At 40.1% G+C, this 20,215-nt stretch overlaps 1 long non-coding RNA gene across 1 annotated transcript in view; it reads right to left on the bottom strand.

Moving 5' to 3' along the window:
* Nucleotides 1–1,276: 1,276 nt before the first annotated feature.
* The window catches only part of LOC109272332 (uncharacterized), a 46,327-nt gene continuing 27,388 nt past the window's right edge, over nucleotides 1,277–20,215 (bottom strand). The window contains exon 3 of the long non-coding RNA XR_002082417.2: nucleotides 1,277–3,536. This is a non-coding gene — a long non-coding RNA (uncharacterized LOC109272332). The remainder of the gene's footprint in view (nucleotides 3,537–20,215) is intronic.

Here is a 20,215-nt window from a genome sequence, read left to right as displayed (position 1 = left end):
GAGAAATATTTTGGCAATCAGATGCAAACTAATTGGTAATTGATGGGTGTGAAGTATTAAGTAGAAGATATTTCTGGGGCCTTATTTACCATTATTGAGCTTGTGAAAGCCATATAATCTACATACATATTCTTACATAGCAATATTCTTCTGCATAATCTGTATCTTTAAAGAAAGACTGAGATCCCCACTCGACAGATTATGCAAATCAGTCACAAAATACCCAGCACTTCCCTACCCAGTATGCAAACATACTCCACTCATTCCAAAATACCGATTCTGTGCTATGAATGCAGTAGTAACTCTCGGTGCAGTAGAATGCTGTTGCACAAAGATCAAGTACATGATCCAATCATATCCCCAAAATTCCATCCATAGCTGTCTATATAATTACAATGTGCAGAGAGAGGCATATTTTTTCTTATCTAACCCAGCCTGAAGTAGCAGGATTGGTGACACTTATTTCTCTCTCTTTTTTAAAGTAATCTCTACACCCAGTGTGGGGCTCAAATTCACAACCCTGAGATCAAGAGTCATTTGCTCTACTGACTGAGCCAGCCAAGGGCCCCTTGTTTCGTTTTCTTAGTGCTATTATAACAACGTCTCAGAAAAGTTTACTCCTAGACCAGTCACCAAGGAAAAAGTGAAGGAGATGAGCAAGCCAAATCAGAGAGATCTCCTTGAAGGGGGCTTCTTATAGAAAAACGGGAAGGGTCACTCGTTGTTAGGAAATCCTGCGGCTTTGTCATTTTTCTTGGATTTGACCATGGCTGTTACTGGACCTTCAAATTTGTGTGTACATATTACAGTCAACTTGACATATTAAGAGTCAACTTGAGGTGTTCAACAGTAAAATCTGCTGGGATTTTTTTTTTTTTTTTTTTTACTGAGAATGCATTAAATCTACAGACCAATTAGGGAAAATTGCAATCTTTATAATATGGGGGTCTTCAGGCCTAAGAGCATGGTACATTTTTTTATTCAGAACCTTTTAAATTTCTCTCCTTATTATTTGTTGTTTTCAGTATTGAAAGCCTAATATAGCTTCCGCTAGATTTATTCCTCTATATGAAATGACTCTGATACTATGCAAATGAATATTTTAATATTTTCATTTATTATCTGTTGGCATATAGAAAAACCACTGACTTAAAAGGTATTTACTTCATATCTAGGCACCTGCTAAATTCATTTACCTGAAATAATTTCTAGATCCATTTATTTATTTATTTATTTATTTATTTATTTATTTATTTATTTATTTATTTATTTTGAGAGAGCACGCACAAGTGGGGGAAGGGGGAAGAGAGAGAGAGAGAGAGAGAAAGAGAGAGAATCCCAAGCAGGCTCCGCACTGTCAGCATAGAGCCCAAAACGGGGCTTGAACTCACGAACCGTGAGATCATGACCTGAGCTGAAACCAAGAGTCAGACGCTTAACCAACTGAGCCACCCAAGTGCCCCTATAGACATAATCATGTCTTCTGCAAATTGTTTCATTCCCAATCCTTCTGTCTTGATTTCTTTTTCTTTCCTTTTGCACTAAGATCATTGCAATGTTGAGGAGACGTGGTGGTAGCAGGCATGCTTTTAACTCATTCCTGATGAGACGAAATAAAAATTCATCTTTTGATCCCATTCAAGGGGACAGCTCCTGATATTTAACCATTTCTTGACTAAGGAATTTTTTCCTTTCCTATTTCAAAAGTGATATTCAGCACGTTCTTCCTCAAGAGTTCTCCACTTCTCCCTCTTGGGCCTCAGTATCTATCTAGTCTTTATGCAGAGGGCTCTTAGTCCCGGGACTGGGACAAGATGTCTGGTCTGGGTGTTGTCTGCTGGGTCCTGCTTGCTTCCGACAGGGTCATCCGATCCTTCCTGGTCTTCGATTTTGGCTTCTGTTCTGCCCCATCTATTGATGGTGTCACTTGTCTTTGGGTACAAGTGTATCTGGATCTGGTGCCCCCTTCTGTGGCCTTTGGTCTAGGTATTCACATTTGGGGCCACTTCATCCCTCACCCAGGCCACGCTTAGGGGGACAGCATGTGCTGCTTGCCCGAGGGCACCTTGTCAGTGTTGGCCCATGGGATGGGGAGGTGTCTCTGCCTAAGGTGCCAAGTTACTTCTCCTCCTCCACTGTAGGTACCTTGTGAAGGTAAGGATGACCGAGTGAGACCCTTTGTCTCAAAGTGTCAAGGGGGAAATGGGTCACAAGGCCTGTGGGGTCTGTGTACTACAGACCTCACAACTGAGGCACATAGAAGGCATTGCTAAAGAACGCTCATAATTTTTCAGCCTAAGCCTTGTTTATTCCTCAGTCCACTGGTTTTCAAAGTATGGTCCTCCACCAGCAGCACCCAGAAGCTTATGAGACATACAAACTCTTGGGCCCCACACCAGACTTACTGATTCAGAGAGCCTGGGGTGGGGCTTGGCAATGGATGTTTTGACAAGTGCCTGTGGTACAAGCTCAAGTTAAGGATGACTGCTCTAATCCTCTCCTCATTACACTATGGGCCCGAAGGGCTGGGCAATGTGTAGGCAGGTGACTGGCCCTGACTGAGAAACCAGAAGGTTCCGGGTGTGTTTATCTGAGCCCCATATAAGTGGGTTCGGGTGTAGGCTGGGTCTGCCCTAGTAGTGGGATTTCCTTCTTGCAGAAAGGGAGTTCACTCCCTGTCTGCTGGATGCTAGAGGCAGTTTCATTTTCCAGGACAGATTTGGTGAGGGAGGGCAGTTCGGACTCTAGATCACTGGGGCAGCCTGCTCTACCCCAGGTCCTGGCTGCTGTGGCAACCCTGTGGGCCCATCAGGTAAAGCAGGGAATCAGAGGGTCCAAGTTAGGGGGTCTGAAACAGTCTAGTCTGTTCCCGCTCTGTGGTGGGAGGCGGGGCTGTGGGATTCCTGGTCTCTCATGCTCCTGTTTTCAGTTCCAAGGTGTGGCTTCTCAGAGTCTGTTCTCCTCTAGTGACGGAACGAAGAAGAGGAGAAGGGGGAGGAGAAAATGATTCTTTCATTAAAAAAAAAATCCTGTCCCAGACGCGTTAGCTTCTCGTCTCTTCTTCTGAGATGCCGACAGGCAGTTCCTAACACGTCAGCTGCTGTGGTGTCCCGGCTTCTCATACTCTCATGTCCAGTGGCAAGTTTTCCACGTCTGTCTCTCCAGATGAAACCAGTCAGAAAGCGGAAGTTCTCTTCCAAGACTCACATAGTCACTCAACAAACGACTCAAGGAGGTACTGACCAAAGGGTATCAGAAGACGGTCTACTATGGGCAGTGCCGGGGGATTTGCTAGGAATTTCACTGTGGGGGTGCAGCAGAGACCAACTGAGTTGGGGATGGAGCTAGAGAGCAGGTATTGGACAGCAGCATCAGGACCACCTGGGAACTTGTTGGAATTGCTAGGACTTGTTAAGACTTGCAAAATCTCCGGCTGGAGTTGCATCTGTTGTTCTGAAATCTCCTGTTGATCAGGGGTAAAGCAAACGGTCAGTTAGGACAGACTGGTGTGAACCTGTTGCAATGCCAGGATACATCTGGATAAGAAAAGAAATTTAGGGATTATGCACACTACCAAATTCTTTTTTTTTTTAAATGCTTATTTATTTCTTGAGAGAGAGAGAGCGAGCGCGCACGGGAGCAGGGGAGGGGCAGAGAGAGAGGGAGACACAGAATCTGAAGCAGGATCCAGGCTCTGAGCGGTCAGCACAGAGCCTGACGGGGGGCTTGAACTCGTGAGCTGTGAGATCATGACCCGAGCCGAAGTCGGATGCTTAACTGACTGAGCCACCCAGGCACCCTCACCAAATTCTTTTATTAATCTCACCAAGGTACAATGAAATTGGCCTTAATGTTGAGAGGTTAAATGCAATGACGGTGAACATTCAGAAACATATCAATGTAGACAGAAAGGTTAGGTGATTGATGAATTTTTGCAGAATTTAACATAAGAGGACAAAGCTTAGTCAATGCATGACATCAAAGAACTGGAAACAAGCCAAACACCCACATATAGAAAATAGGACTTTTAAGTACATTTAATTCAATTATACTTAATTTGATCAAAATATTTCTTAAAATGTTTAAGGAATTTTCATGAATATAATATACATGATGTCATTGAGTAGAGTGTAGTGGTTATTAAGCTGGACCCTGAGAATCAAACAAAGCTAAACTGAATTCTGTGTTTGTCCTGGCATATCACACTTCTCTTCTTTCAAACTATAAACATACTTACAGATTCTCATATTTAAACATTTTTTTTAAAGGTTTGTTTATTTTTGAGAGACGGAGCGCAAGCAGGGGAGGGGCAGAGAGAGAAGGAGACACAGAATCTGAAGCAAGCTCCAGGCTCTGAGCCGTTGGCACAGAGCCCGATGTGGGGCTTGAACTTACAGACTGCAAGATCATGACCTGAGCTGAAGTCAGACACTTAACCGACTGAGCCACCCAGGCACCCCTGCAGATTCTCATATTAATGAAAAAAATGCAGAATAAAAAGTGAAATTCTTCATTGATCACCATTGATCCCCAACCCTATCTCATTTCCTCCAGTTTTTATAGACTGTGACTCTTTAGGCATTTATATGTGTGCATATACATAATTATACATATAATTAACATTTTTAGATTTTTGTATAAAAATGGGAAAACCTATGTAATATCCTGTAAACACTTCTTTAAAACTTCACCGTATTCTATGTGTGTGTGTGTGTGTGTGTGTGTTTGAGAGAGAGAGAGAGCACACGAGATGGAGAGAGAGGGAGAGAGAATCCCAAGCAGGCTCCACACTCAGTGTGGAGCCCGACGCGGGGCTCAATCCCACGACCCTGGGATCATGACCTGAGCCAAAATAAGAATCAGACCCTCAACCAACTGAGCCGCCCAGGTGCCCCCTCTAGAGATATGTCTATGGCTATCCATAGAGAGCGCTCTAATTCTTACAACTTCTGCATGCAATTCCACAGTCTGATTATCCCATAAAGTACTCCTCTAATTATATATCCATACAGTCCCTGCGTATTTTACTGTTGCAATAATCTGCTGTAAATGTACAGCAGATATTTTTCTGCTAAAACGTAGTTCATTAAAAGATATGAGCTATTCTTGTTTTCAGAAGTATTACCAAGTTGTACTTTGAAAAGACACGGACCAATTTTTAAACCCATCTCCAGCGTTGGGGAGTTCTTTGTTCCCAGAGCTCGACCACAGTAGATATTATCTGTGTTTGGGTATTGGGACTTTCTTGCCAAGAAATTAGAGCTCATGAGTAATTTAATTGCATTTCCCTGATTCCTACTGGATCTGACCATCTTTCACCTTTATTGGCCCTTTGTCTTCATTTGAACAATGAATTTTCACAGAGTCTTATTCACTACCAAGAGCTTATCCTTTTCTTAGTTATTAAGCTGCATATAGATTCTGAATATTAATTTTGGCTATGCCCTAGGCAAAGGTCTCCAGATATGTTGCCTATCACTTTGCTTCTGGTAGATTTTCTATCTTTAATATAGGGTCATTGACTGTATTCGTCATTTCCATTTTGTTTCTTGAACCTTAAGTTTTGCTTAAGACCTCCTCTCCCCTCTGACTCCGAACTCTTGTAATTTATTGTAACGTTGGTATGCCCTTTTCATGTTAGTGTCTGTCTCATCTGGAATTTACTTCTGTGGGCAACTCCAGACACAGACTTTCTTCTTCTCTTCTTCCTCCCCCAGAGGATGTTCATTTATCTACTTGTTGTTCATTCAATCATTTTACAATTGATACGTGGATTTCTGGGCTTGTTACTCGATTCCATTGATCCACCTGTTCCTATGCCAATTATTATTCCATAATTACTACAGCTTTATATTCTGTGGATGTGGGAACCCCTTCCTTATTCTCTTAAAGAAATGGATTCATCTCCCACACTCCCCTCCATTTGAATGTTAGCATCTATTTACGAAGTTCCACTAAAAAACAAAACCTGCTGAGGGGAGCCTGGGTGGCTCAGTCGGTTGAGCGTCCATCTTTGTCTCAGGTCATGATCTCATGGTTCATGGGTTCAAGCCCTGCATTGGGCTCCATGCTGACAGTGTAGAGCCTGCTTGGGATTCTGCCTGTCCCTCTCTCTGCCCCTTTCCCACTCCCACTTTCTCTCTCTCAAAAATAAATAAACTTAAAAAAAAAACCATTGCTATTTTTATTGGTACTTCATTAAATTTATGGATCAACTTTTGAGAACTAATGTTTCTGGTATTAATATTTCCTTCCAAGAATTTTTGATGGTTAATATATTCGGAGCTTCCAGCATTCCCTTCAGACTTTACTTTTGCCCTGTCCATAGGTTTTACACAGTTCTTTTTGAATTACCAGCTGTTTAATTAGGGGTGCTTTGCCATTGAGAATGCAATGCTTTTTTTTTCTTCTCTAATGTTTCCTTTTCCTGGATGGGAAATCTCCTGACTTATAAACTTGTTCACATTTTGTTTTTCATTTTTGTTGATTATTTGCCTATATATTTATATATAGTTTGACACGCATATATGTGTTTTATTACCCTTGTCAATTTTTTTTCAAAGAAAGCTAAACGACAATAGGAGCATCCTAGACATTTTTGTTATAATGAAAATGTTCCCACTGTTTCATTATTTCAGATGTTTATGTGCAATGGGTTTTGAGTAGCAATGCTTGTTATCTAAATGATTTTCTTTTCTTCCTTGGTTTCAAGGAGTATTTTTTTCAGTTTTTGCATTAAAAAAGCTATCATTGAAGTATAGTTGACATACAATGTCATAGGAGTTTCAGGTGTACAACATAGTGATTTGACAATAATTCTATTACTCAGTTCTCACAACGGTAAGTGTTGTCACCATACATTACCTTATTGACTACATTCTCTATGCTGTATTTTTCATCTGTGACTTATCTGCATACAGTATTATTTTTTTAAATTGGCTGAATATTATCAAATTTATAATTTGGTGCCCATTGGAAGCTTTTCTTTCCTCTCTTAATGTAAAAAATTTAAACAACAGGATCTTTGTAATCAATAATCAACGTTTATGTTCATCCCAGAAACAAAATTTATTAACTATATAGCAGAACAATTTTGCTATTTTATATTTAGAATTTGTATCTGTTTAAAATAGAAATTATCGGGGCGCCTGGGTGGCTCAGTCGGTTAAGCGTCCGACTTCGGCTCAGGTCATGATCTCACAGTTTGTGAGTTCGAGCCCCATGTCGGGCTCTGTGCTGACAGCTCGGAGCCTGAAGCCTGCTTCGGATTCTGTGTCTCCCTCTTTCTGCCCCTTCCCCACTCACGCTCTGTCTCTCTCTCTCTCAAAAAGAAATAAACATTAAAAAATTCTTTAAAAAAAAAATAAAATAGAAATTGTTTATTCTTTTGTGACTACACGTATGTACTATGCTTGCCCTGTTTATTTGGGGGGTGTCTTTGTCTCCTAGAATAAGGTGGTTAAGTTTCCCATATCTATTTTCTTTCTTCTGCTTTGTATAATAAGGAAATGTGTTCTTTGAAGTTTGATTTATTGATTTTTTTTTAAAAAAATTTTAAGTTAACTCTACCCCCAACGTGGGGCTCAAACTCACGACCCCGAGATCAAGAGTCACACGCTCTACTGATTGAGCCATCTAGGCGTTCCTACCCTTTGAAGTTTTCAAGTTTATTTGAGAGAGAGAAAGAGAGGAGAGGCAGAGAGAGAGAACCCCAAGCAGTCTGCACTGTTAGCGCAGAGCCCGACGCAGGGCTCAAACCCACAAACCACAAGATCATGACCTGAGCCAAAACCAAGAGTTGGACACTTAACTGACTGAGCCACCCAGGCTCCTTTGAAGTTTTGATTGGCTTTCTGCATAAAATGGTCAAGGCCATGTCCCTTTTTAAGAAATGATTTTGTTTAAAGAATCATAGGTTTTTTACAGACATGTCACTTTTCTTTATGGTAGAAAGGGGCTGGTCTGGCAATCTCTGGTTTTGGCTTCATGTCCCGTTCCCACTAGCACCTTTCGCTGAGTTGTACTTATTTAAGAATAAGTACAGGTAAGGCTACAGCTCACATTTAGCCTCAATTTCTAAATAGCTGTATTTTCTAAATAGCTCAAAATCTGAATTAATAATTCTTTTGCTGTAGTGTTTCATAATTAAAAAAATTTTTAGGGTAGGGGCACCAGGGTGGCTCAGTGAGTAAAGCATTCGACTCTTGATCTCAGCTCAGGTCATGATCTTGAGGTCGTGAGACTGAACCTCGTGTCAGGCTCCATGCTCTGCATGGAGCCTGCTTAAGATTCTCTCTCCCTCTGCCCTTCTCCTCTGCTTGCGCTACAAAATTTAAAAAAAAATTTTTTCAGGGGAACCCTCTTACCCTGTTGGTGGGATGCAAACTGGGGCAGTCACTCTGGAAAACAGTATGGAGGTTCCTCAAAAACTTAAAAATAGAACTACTCTATGACCCAGCAATTGCACTACTAGGTACTTACCAGAAGGATACAAAAATACAGATTCAAAGGGGCACATGCACCCCAATGTTTATAGCAGCACTATCAACAATAGCCAGAGTATGGAAAGAGTCCAAATGTCCACTGACTGATGAATGGATAAAGAAGATGTGTGTGTGTGTGTGTGTGTGTGTGTGTGTATAAAATGGAATATTACTCAACCATCAAAAAGAATGAAATCTTGCCATTTGGGATGGATCTAGAGCGTATTATGCTAGGTAAAATAAATCAGAGAGAGACAAATACCATATGATTTCACTCATATGTAGAACTAAAGAAACAAAACAGATGAACATAGGGGAAGGGAAGGAAAAATAAGATAAAAACAGAGAGGGAGGCAAACTGTAAGAATCTTAACGATAGAGAACAATCTGGGGGTTGATGGAGGGAGGTTGGTGCGGGATGGGCTAAATGGGTGATTGTTGTGTTGAGCACTGTTATATGTAAGTGATGAATCACTAAATTCTACTCCTAAAACTAATATTATACCATATGTTAACTAACTTGAATTTAAATAAAAATTTGGAGGAAAACATTTTTTCAGACAGTATTTTATTATTTTGTTATGTTTGGCTTTTTAATAAATACAATCAGTTTGGGCAGAAAGTCAGACATACAATTTTTTTTAATTAAAAAGATTTTTAATATTTGAGAGAGAGAGAGAGAGAATGAGCAGGGGGGAGGGGCAGAGAGGGAGACACAGAATCCGAAGAAGGCTTCAGGCTCTGAGCTGTCAGCACAGAGCCGGACACGGGGCTCGAACCCACAAACCACGAGATCATGACCTGAGCCGAAGTCAGACGCTTAACCGACTGAGCCACCCAGGTGCCCCAGACATAGAATTTCTGCTTTTAGAATCTGTGGAGATTTTCTTTGTTCCTAATACATTACAAAACTCAAAGGGCTGGCTATTAAATAAATGTTGGGTATATAGTAACTTTGTAACATTTAGGTCAAGTTTAATTGTGACACTCTTCTGTACTCAATTTGCCCACGTAGTTTTCTGAGACAGACGTAAAACAAAAAATTCTTTTTGTTTCTATTAAGTTTTACTTGATTTAAAGCATACAGCTTTGGTGCATAAAGACTAATACAGAATCTGAAGGCTAATATTTATCAGTGTACAATTCTTCTTTGTCTCTTTGATACAGAACATTTGGACATTAAGTTTATGTGGTCGGGCGTCTGGGTGGCTCAGTCGGTTAAGCGTCCGACTTCTGCTCAGGTCATGATCTCAGTTTGTGGGTTCGAGCCCTGCATCGGGCTCTGTGCTGACAGCTCGGAGCCTGGAGCCTACTTCAGATTCTGTCTCCCTCTCTCTCTGCCCCTCCCCTACTCACACTCGGTCTCTCTCTCAAAAATAAATAAACATTAAAAAACTTTAAAAAAACCTTTCTGTTCTCTTCCTATCACTACATAGGCATTGAAAGGTGGCGGGGACTCTGAGAGCATAGGATTTAATGGGTGCCAAAGGAATATTTTGGCACAAACACATCTATTGTTTCCAAATTAAATGTAATAGAGAAAAGTCGGTCCTTGAGCATAAGGAGTTCCTACTATATACACTGTGACTTATTTACATTATTTTATTTACTCTGCATGGGCCATCTAACCTTTTAGTGATTTTTCTGGTCTGGCGATTTTATTTATTTAATTAATTAATGTATTAATTAGTTTATTTTTTTTAATGTTTATTTTTATTTTTGAGACAGAGAGAGACAGAGCATGAACAGGGGAGGGGCAGAGAGGGAAACACAGAATCTGAAAGAGGCTCCAGGCTCTGAGCTGTCAGCACAGAGCCCGACGCGGGGCTGGAACTCACGGACCATGAGATCATGACCTGAGCCCAAGTCAGACGCTCAACCGACTGAGCCACCCAGGCGCCCCAAGGTCTGGCGATTTTAAACGTGAGTATTCCGTGTATTCTGAGTCCTGGATACTTCATCTGTCCCAAAAGGAATGTTCACAAAGATGTATTTCCAGGATAACCTTCTTTCCATAACACAATTCTGTCAGTTACTCCAGGCTCAAGAATGAGATTCATTCCTCAGTCAACCCAAAAGTCCTGGACAACCTTCCTGCTATTATAATAATACTTTAAAGAAAAAAAAAAACCATACCCATTCAGTGGAAAAGTTGAAAGTATGGGTTACAAAGAAAATACATCTATATGGCCACATCTCAGACTTCCACTATTAGTCATCCTTCCTAGGAACTGTATATTTCTTTCAAAGGCACAGTATAAAAAATTTATAATATATCAGTTTAACGTAAATTCTACAAGTCATTAGATATTATCAATGGCAGATTATAATTTAAACTTGACTTTAATATTTAATAGCTTCTTTGTGGTATATCCCATAAATAGGCATAATCTGACTAATCCCTCAATGTAAACAATTTTTTTCTTTTTTCACTATGATAAAACAGTACTACGGACGTATTTCTAGTTAACTCTTGTATATTTCTCTTAGGATGCATTTCTGGGAGTTCCTCTGTTTAACCCTGCTTTTTCATTTATGACATAATCCAAATTTACCTTCTTTTTGAAGGCAACATTTCTATACAAATAGTGATCTCACTTTTTGATATCCCTTGGCCAATGTAACACATTTAGCACTACCTGTTGTAATAATTTTAATTTATTTTTTAAATTTACATCCAGGTTAGTTAGCATATAGTGTAACAATGATTTCCGGAGTAGATTCCTTAATGCCCCTTACCCATTTAGCCCATCCCCCCTCCCACAACCCCTCCAGTAACCCTCTGTTTATTCTCCATGTTTAAGAGTCTCTTATGTTTTGTCCCCATTCCTGTTTTTATATTATTTTTGTTTCCCTTCCCTTATGTTCAGCTGTTTTGTCTCTTAAAGTCCTCAAATGAGTGAAGTCATATGACATTTGTCTTTCTCTGACTAATTTCACTCATCATAATACCCTCCAGTTCCAACCATGTAGTTGCAAATGGCAAGATTTCATTCTTTTTGATTGCCGAGTAATACTCCATTGTATATATATACCACATCTTCTTTATCCATTCATCCATCGATGGACTTTTGGGCTCTTTCCATACTTTGGCTATTGTCAATAGTACTGCTATAAACATTGGGGTGCATGTGCCCCCTTTGAAACAGCACACCTGTATCCCTTGGATAAATGCCTAGTAGTGCAATTACTGGGTCGTAGGGTAGTTCTATTTTTAATTTTTTGAGGAACCTCCATACTGTTTCCCAGAGTGGCTGCACCAGTTTGCATTCCCACCAGCAGTGCAAAAGAGAGCTTCTCTCTCCCCACATCCTCGCCAACATCTGTTGTTGCCTGAGTTGTTAATGTTAGCCATTCTGACAGGTGTGAGGTGGTATCTCCCTGATGTATTTCCCTGATGAGTGATGTTGAGCATTTTTTCATATCTGTTGGCCATCTGGATGCCTTTGGAGAAATGTCTATTCATGTCTTTTGCCCATTTCTTCATTGGATTATTTGTTCTTTGGGTGTTGACTTTGATAAGTTCTTTATAGGTTTTGGATACTCACCCTTTATCTGATATGTCATTTGCAAATATCTTCTCCCATTCTGTCAGTTGCCTTTTAGTTTTGCTGATTGTTTCCTTCGTTGTGCAGAAGCTTTCTATTTTTATGAGGTCCCAACAGTTCATTTTTGCTTTTGTTTCCCTTGCTTCCAGAGACATGTTGAGTAAGCAGTTGCTGTGGCCAAGATCAAAGAGGTTTTTGCCTGCTTTCTCCTCTACGGTTTTGATAGCTTCCTGTCTTACATTGAGGTCTTTCATCCATTTTGAGTTTATTTTTGTGTATGGTGTAAGAAAGTGGTCCAGGTTCACTTTTCTGCATGTCTCTGTCCAGTTTTCCCAGCATCACTTGCTGAAGAGACTGTCTTTATTCCATTGGATATTCTTTCCTTCTTTGTCAAAGATTAGTTGGCCATACATTTGTGGGTCCATTTCTGGGTTCTCTATTCTGTTCCATTGATCTGAGGGTCTGTTCTTGTGCCAGTACCATACTGTCTTGATGATTCCAGCTTTGTAATACACCTTGAAGTCTGGGATTATGATGCCTCTTGCTTTGGTTTTCTCTTTCAAGATTGCTTTGGCTATTCGGGGTCTTTTCTGGTTCCGTACAGAATTTAGGATTGTTTGTTCCAGCTCTGTGAAGAATGATGGCATTATTTTGAAAGGTATTGCACTGAATATGTAGATTGCTTTGGGTAGTACTGACATTTTAACAACGTAATAATTTTTCAATGAATATAAGTAATTCACCTTCCCCAAACCTTAAATTCTATGAGGGCAAAATGCTCCACAGTGTTCAGTCTGTGTCACAATTTGACAAGCAAGGGGCATATGTGCTCCCCAATAACCCGATGTGGAGGACTCAAGATTACTCCCACTGTATGTTCATTAGGCCTTTATTCTGAATTACAGATTTATGGGAGTTAGAATGACAATATAGAAGGGTTCTCTGTACCCTTCACCCAGTTTCTACCATTGGTTATAACTCATAGGACCATAGTACAATATAAAAGTCACAAAACTGACATTGGTATAATGTGTGTAAATTATCCTATGTCATAGATATAGATTAGTAGAACCACCATGGCATTCAGGACTCAGAACTACTCCATCACTGTAAAAACTTCATCTACCCCTTTACTGGCACACCCAGTCCCTCCCTGCTTCATCCCTAACTTTGGGCAACCACTAATCTGCTCTCCATTTCTATAATTTTTAAAAATCATGAATTCAGTTTCCTTATTAGTTTGGGGGATATTTATTTCATATTGGGTGGGTTATAATAGTTTATGCTTTTTGAGACGCCCTTTACGTTGCCAAAGTGTGTGTATAGAGTTGTTCATAATATTCCCTTATTATCTTTTTGATGTCTGGAGGGTTTGCAGTGATGGCTAACTACTATTTCACTCCTGATATTGTTAATTTGTGTCTTCTCTTTCTTCTTAGTCCACCTTGCTATCCAAGTTTATGCTTAGACTCAGACTCCCACTTTTTATGACCCATCCTTCTAGGACTATTTGACTATATGGGCAGTTGGAGAATCATGAAGTATTTGTTGTTTCAGAAGTCAATAAAATTTGGAGATGTGCTCATTGACTTAGTCTGGAGGCAGTGGGAATATCCAGATGCTACACAAGAAGGTGATGTTGGAAAATCACAAACATCTGATGACTTTGGGTAAGAGTATCTTTCCCATTTGTTGATAAGCTGCCTACATTGAGATTTTTCTTCCTATTGTACAAATGTCTACAGAACTCTTGAAATGCTTACCTAAATTTCAGCTATCTCTAAATAATCTGTGGGGGCTGTTGAAGGAAGGGATGGGCACATTCATGCTACGAGCACCCAAGCTTCATGTATCACAGACTGCTCAAATCTTAATGCCTTTCTCAAAGACAGTGGTGCAAATGCTAAATTCTCTGATACTCAAAGCATTGAAAAAAGAGCACTGTATTTTCCTCTGTGCAGCGCAATATGCTTTTAAAGCAGAGGTGAGGTCTCTTTGAAGCAAGATGGTGACCCCTGGATGATGGTGAGAGAGGGGCAAATATGTCATGCTCAGGTAGTTGACACAGGGAGCAGAGGTGAAAGCCATCACAACTCACACCTTAACTGGTCAGAGTAACCTGGGTCCCTGAGGTGAGGAGACATGAGCTCTTTGCATTGGGCTTCCCTACAGCGGAGAAAAGAATATGAAAATGGATCTTTTTACCCATCATTATTCTTCTAGAGTCCCTCTTGCCACATCCCTCTTCTTAAAGATGTAAATACTCTTTTTAAAAAAATTTTTTTCCATTTTTTTTTTCTTGAGAGAGACAGAACATGAGCAGGGGAGGGGCATAGAGAGAGGGGGAGACACAGAATCCGAAGCAGGCTCCAGGTTCTGAGCTGTCAGCACAGAGCCTGACGTGGGACTCGAACTCATGAACCATGAGATTAGAACCTGAGCCAAAGTTGGACGCTTAACCACTGAGCCACCCAGGTGCCCCAAAGAGGTAGATACTCTTGCCTGTCTTTGTGGTGGGGCGCCTGGGTGACTTGGCCGGTCAAGCATCAGACTCTTGATTTTGGCTCAGGTCATGATCTCAAGGTCCATGGGTTTGAGCCTTGCGTGGGGCTCTGTGCTAACAGTGCCCAGCCTACTCTCTCTGTCCTTCCTCTGCTCGTGTGCATGCTCCCTCAAAATAAAGAAACTTAAAAAAGAAAATAAAAAAAAATAAAAAATGTTTATGGCAAAGCAACAATCAAACCGGGAAAGAAAACAAACCTCAAATAATCAAGAAGTTTATATCTACCTGGGGAGAGATGCTGTAACCTTAAATATCAATATAGAAACCACCAGGATTTCAAATCACATAGAACATAAGTTCAATACAGAGTTCAGACATAGTAAAATACAATTTTCTCCTGAAGTTTTATAATAGCATTTTGAAAGAAGTCACTGCCCATTAGCTGATGTCTAAAAATTTAGGGGATTATTATTTCTGCTTTGGGTCATAATTAAACTCAAAGAATAGGGAATAGATCAAATGTAGATAAGCTGTAATCAGTTTTTAATGTGCACTGGAAGCCCAGAAGTAAGTTTAAAATATATATTTCTGAGACTCAGTCCTAGGAATCACAAGTGATATCTCGGTATTGAGCTTCCTGAGTTAAAAATTGCTCCTTCAAGGTGACCTTAATACGCTTCCATTTAGAATAGTCAAAGTATGAACTTGACTGCAGGATAGCATAACCTGAGTTATGATCACTCATGTTCAATGTAAGAAAATGTTCTTTCCTTAAATTACATTTTCAAAAATATAAACTGATATATAATCAAATGCCAATCTATAAAGTTTCAGGAAACATAAGAAATGACCCCCATCTACCACTCTGTGAGAACTGAATTAACATTTATTTCTGATCTTAAAATTATCAACTGAACATTTACTAAGATCTTACCATTATCAGATCATTCCCATGTTAGTTTATGGTAGTCACACACCAATGCCCTCAGTTCATTTAGCTAGCTTCCAGTACTTTTTTTTTTTAATGTTAATTTATTTTTGAGAGGGGGGAGGGGCAGAGAGAGAGGGTGACAGAGGATCCAAAGCGGGCTCTGCAATGACAGCAGAGAGCCCAACGCGAGGCTCGAATTCACAAACCGTGAGATCATGATCTGAGCTGGGGGGTCAGACACTTAACCCATTGAACCACCCGGGCACCCTGGTTATATATACATTTCAATGCTAGCTTCCAGTACGTGGTACTTAAGCTACCTCCTAGGACATGTAGAACAGTAGAATGAGAAGCTTAGCAGATCCTCTCTCCAAAAGCACTGATAAAACTGAACAGGACTCTGGTAGTGGACGAAGAGCATACAACAAATTGAGAAGTATTTCTCCAAGGAAACTACTGAACTAGAGGTACGAACAATGAGATTCTTGGTGTTTTACCCCAGCTTTGTCAGGCCAGTAGCCTCACGGCAAGCTAGAAAACTAGACACTTTGATTTAAGAGAAGACTGACTTAATTTGGAAACCTAGAAGCTAGGAAAAATCCCACGTTTGGGTAGTTTTGGAAATGGTAGTGAGCTTGGTGCAAATGAACGACGAAGGTCAAGGTTGTGGTTAGCCTGAGGTTGTGATCCTCACCGGGGCCAGCAACAAAGTGGCAAACTAGCCAGAACTTTTTATCAGAAATCCAAGAAATGAGATAGGTATAGTTAGCCCTGATGAGTTCACCATATCCCTGGTGATCCGGAATTCTGAGAAAGGGTGGGCACAGGCTTAGGATAGGAGAGAGGACCTTAACTATCTACCCTTTCCTGGCTAAATGGGAGGCCATGCTCAGGCACAGGAGAGACACGAGAGCGTACCATGGAAAATAAAACCTGGAGCAGACTTGTAAACAGATTCAACTTTGAATTCAATACCCAACATTCACATAGGTTTGTTGGCAAAGGGTAGAAGCCTTATTGGCTCAAGATGTTGGAGCACAATCTTCAGCCAATCAGTGGCTACCTATGAACCTATGCTAAACAGGATTAAAATCAGGCTTATGAAGGAAATCAAGAATTTTTAGGGATGCCTGGGTGGCTTAGTTGGTTAAACGTCCGACTCTTGATTTTGGTTCAGGTTATGATCTCACAGTCTGTGGGATCAAGTCCCACATTGGGCTTGCTGCTGTTAGCGCAGAGCATGCTTTGGATCCTCTGTCCCCCTCTCTGCCCTCCTCCATGTATGCGCTCTCTCTCAAAAATAAATAAAACATTTAAAATATGGGGCAGAGACAACAGTAGTTGTATACCACAGGGGAGACAGACTCCAAAGGATTAGTTCAGACAAGTCACCAAAAAACTGCAACAATAATGCCCTCCTGTGGTAGAAATCAGAATCCAGAGTCACTACAATATTATCTAAAATGTCCTGTGTTTAAGAAAAAAAAAATTACAAGCCATGTAAAGAAACTGGAAACTGTGACCCACACAGAAAAAAGCAGCCAACAGAAGTTTTGAAATTTTGAAATTTTGGGTGGGGGGGGCTGGGGGCAGATGCTGGACTTAGACTTCAAAAACCATTATTGTAAATATGTTCGAAGAACTAAAGGAAACCACTGCAGGTATGACAATGATTCAAATAAATATCACTAGAGAGGCAGAATTTATGAAAACTGGAGATTCGGGGTTTAAAAGTACCGTAACTGAAATGAGTATTTCACTGGAGGGCTCAAAGGTAGGTTTGAGCTGGCAGAAGACGATTTGGCATAGAGCAAAATATGAAGATATATTATATGAATATGAATATGAATAAAATATGAATATAAAATATGAATATATATTTGAAGATATATTAATAGATATTACCTAATCCGAAGAACAGAAAGAACAAGAATAAAAATGAACAGAGCATCAAAGACCAGTGGAATGCCCTCAAGCATACCGATATATGCATAGTAGAAGTCTCAGAAGAAGAGAGAGAGAGAAAGAAAAAATATTTGAATATTGACCAGAAAGATCTCAAATTTGGTGAAAAACAGTAATCTGCCTAGCGTAGAAGGTCAACAAACTCCACACAGGGAAAATAGAGAATTCCACAACTCCCTCCATCATGATCAAACTGTTACAAGCCAAAGACAAAGAGAAAATCTTGAAACTGGCAAGAGAAAACTGACCCATCACGTACAAGAAAACAACAGTATAATTCGCAGCTGGCTTTTCAAAAATGGTGGTAGGGTAGAGGCAGGGAGAAGAAACTTTCACGGTGCTGAAGGCAAGAGACCAAACCTGTCCACCAAGACTCCTATCATTTCTGGGGGAGGATTCAGATATTCTGGATTATTTTTCTCCTCCAAATTTAATTTTTCTTTTATTCTGAGGCTTCTAGTTAGTAACAGTTCTTTATTTTATATTTGTCTTAATGTTAATATTCTTTTAAATCCAATCTGGATTTTTCTGAATTCTCCATAAACTTCCCATTTTACTAGTTTGTCTTTGCCTGTATTATTCTTCTATTTATACCATCTATTGTATTTATTCCCAATAGTTCTCCTTTGTTTTTAGAATTACTTTCTGATCCTGCTTCACATTAATGATAACTTAGCCATCATTTTGAGACCAGAGTAGCCCTACCCACAGTTCGGATGCAGGCAAGTAATAGGATGTTCTGCTTAATTACACTTTTTGTCAGTGGTGGAGAGTCTTATATTTACTCCTTCATATTTTTGTAATTTATTTTGTTTTATCTCATGAAGCAAAAACCAACTATTTTCTAGCAACTGAATAAATCCAAATAAAAAGATCAGTGATAAAACTTCATATCTGATTGGCAAAAATATAAAACATTGGTAGAACGTGGGTTTGTAGAAATTGTGACGACAATGATATACACACACATTAGAGTTTAAGTGCCAACTTAGCAGAACTTCACTTTTGTGCTTTAAAGTATACAATGGAGGGGCGCCTGGGTGGCGCAGTCGGTTAAGCGTCCGACTTCAGCCAGGTCACGATCTCGCGGTCTGTGAGTTCGAGCCCCGCGTCGGGCTCTGGGCTGATGGCTCGGAGCCTGGAGCCTGTTTCCGATTCTGTGTCTCCCTCTCTCTCTGCCCCTCCCCCGTTCATGCTCTGTCTCTCTCTGTCCCAAAAATAAATAAAAAACGTTGAAAAAAAAATTTTAAGTATACAATGGAGATTCCTCTTTGAAAAAGTCTAATTCTAGAACTTTAAATATAATATACTGTTGATTAAATCCATAAAGGCCTATCTACGATTTAGTGGACCACTCTTTGTATTAACAAATGGACACAATGTAAATTCTATGTAATAAATCAATGGGAAGTCTAGTGTGACACTCTAATTGTTAGTGTTGAAGTAGCATTAAAATCAATGTACTGTATTTATATTTAGTCACATATTAACTCATTAAAATCTGCGGCTAAAAGAAAAACTTGAGAGTAAAATCCAATTAACACTCTATTAAGTGTAAAATTTTTGAGTGTAAAATTTTTAATAGGTAATTCTTACAGAAAAAGACTTTCAGTTTAAAGAATAATGTCTGTGCCTCTTTATTGTTTAAAAAATATTGGTGTTGCTTTTTTTTTTTTTAATTTGAGAGAGAGAGAGAGAGAACGAACACACAGGTGACGGAGAAGGGCAAAGGGGCCGAGAGAGAGTCTCAAGCAGGCTCCATGCTCGGTGCAGAGCCTTATGTGGGACTTGATCCCGTGACTCTGGAATCATGACCTGAGCCAAAATCAAGAGTTGGACGCCCAACCGAGCCACCCAGGCACCCCTGGTGCTGCTTTTAAATGAGACCTTCAAGTTGTATGGCTACACCCCTCATTCTTCACCCTCATACACTGCCCCTTCCTAACCAGCAATCACGGTATCCTTGTAGCCTCCACACACTCTACCCACCCCCCCCCCCCCCACACACAACAACTCATTGTGACTTATATTGTGATGTGAGAGTCTTGTCTTATTTTCTTCTCTTATTGCCCCCCCATCAGCATGCCAACCAACTTTGGATTTTTCTCCATCCCTAATGCAGCCATGAGTGCCTTCAGACAGAGCTCACCCTTGAATGCACAACAAAGACTTTACACTGTAATGCAGAGGCAGGAGTGTGAGGGCTTTGGAAGAACATTCAGTCATGTCTGTCCCTTTACTCGACATAAGAAAATTCATACAGTAGAGAAACCAGACAAATACAACGCGCACGCTAAGAGGCCTTTGAAAGTATCTATCATTCAGCATTTTCTACTCACCAAAATACCCATGCATTCGAGCAACTCTTTGAATGTAATGATTGTAGAAGTCCTTTTTATCAGAGCTTCAAAGTTTATACAGTATCAGAAAAAAGCAGACAGGACCAAAACCACACAAGTGTGACGCTTGTAACAAACAAGGTCCTTACACTGTGTCCCCTCGTTATTGAACATCAGAGACTTCACATTGGACAAAAAACCCTCCGGTGTGATGAATGTATGAAGGACTTGAGCCAACAGGCAACCCTGAAGTGACATAAAATAATTCACACCCCAGAGCAACTCTTTGAATGTAATGGATATGGAGGTAACTTTGACAAAGTTTCAAAGCTTACTGAACACTGGACAACACTTACTGAACCAACAATATACAAATGTGATTAATGTGAAAAATGCCTTAAGGTTTACTCACAGTCTAATAGACCTCAGAGAACTCATACTGGAGA

This window comes from Panthera pardus, unplaced genomic scaffold (genome assembly GCF_024362965.1).
Source record: "Panthera pardus isolate Hobbes unplaced genomic scaffold, ASM2436296v1 HiC_scaffold_25, whole genome shotgun sequence".
Taxonomy (NCBI): domain Eukaryota; kingdom Metazoa; phylum Chordata; class Mammalia; order Carnivora; family Felidae; genus Panthera; species Panthera pardus.
Note: the sequence above shows the minus strand (reverse complement) of the source record. Positions and strands in the feature narration are given on the sequence as shown.